This window comes from Berghia stephanieae, chromosome 11, assembly GCF_034508935.2.
Source record: "Berghia stephanieae isolate SIO BIC M18660-M18661 chromosome 11, UCSD_Bste_1.3, whole genome shotgun sequence".
In the NCBI taxonomy this organism is placed as follows: domain Eukaryota; kingdom Metazoa; phylum Mollusca; class Gastropoda; order Nudibranchia; family Aeolidiidae; genus Berghia; species Berghia stephanieae.
The window spans coordinates 17208784-17209812 of record NC_088370.1 but is presented as its reverse complement, the minus strand read 5'-3'; the positions used below and the strand labels follow the sequence as shown (position 1 = coordinate 17209812).

The window sequence follows — 1029 nt, the reverse complement described above, 5'->3', positions numbered from 1 at the left end:
TTTTTTTATATTATATAATTGGAAAGCAAGACCATATTATATATCAATATGTAATCTGTAACCTCGACTTGGTATTACAAGTACCGGAATGAGAATTATTTATTAACCCTCTCCGTACCAACTACAGGAAAATCGTCACATTCGTGACGATACAACCAACATTTTTCATATTCAAATTTCTCTTGTACATCATAAAATTTAAAGAAAATGAACAGTGTGCTATTGAGCATGTTTTGCTAAAGAAATTATGTATCGCAAGAAATTTCCTGCTATTGTGTTTGAGTTATGAAAAATCTATTTTTGTGTTAGTTGGGTGTGAAGTTTTGGGGGGAATGGCTGGTAAGGAGAGAGTTAAAAGGATCAGATACTATAAGTTGTTTGTTTTAAACAATTGTTTAGCGCCTTCGTGGTCTTATGGCATGACACTGTCCCTCGGACTGGTGGGTCCATGGTTCGAGTCCTTTAGTGCTATCAATTAAAAGACACAAAAAATAAACCCTTATATCTGTTCATTTTAATTGTAAATTCTGGTTTTTGTTTAAATGTTTTTAAGGGTTTCACGGCTCTTGCAACACATTTAGGTCATACCAGCGCCATTAAAGGACGAAAATTGGATAGGAGAAATATTCTAGATGTACATGTACAAGGATTTGAGGAATAAGTAAGACAAAGGGGAAAATGTTCACATAGGGAACATATGTAGATTCCAAAAGCATACTATCAATGTACTTAAAAGATCCCACTAAGATTAAGAGGGATACACTCAAATGTTTACAAATCATGTTAACAAAAAATAATAATAGTGCATAACAGATAGATGATTTACAAGGAAAAAATATCATCTCTCAAAACTACAACTATACATTCGACTGTTTCCCTCTCAGCCAAGGACTCCAGCTAGGGTTAGGACAAAACTAAGTAATCTCATTCCAAGTCAATGACAGAAAACTACAAATACAAGGGGATAAACGACATAGCAAGTACCATCCTGTCCACTATGGGAGACCGGGAACCCCACCCAGAATTGTA

General features: G+C 34.8%; 1 protein-coding gene across 1 annotated transcript in view; it reads left to right on the top strand.

Moving 5' to 3' along the window:
- Window positions 1–1029, top strand: part of LOC144956718 (uncharacterized) — a gene marked incomplete in the record, with an annotated part of 102703 nt that overhangs the window by 39697 nt on the left and 61977 nt on the right.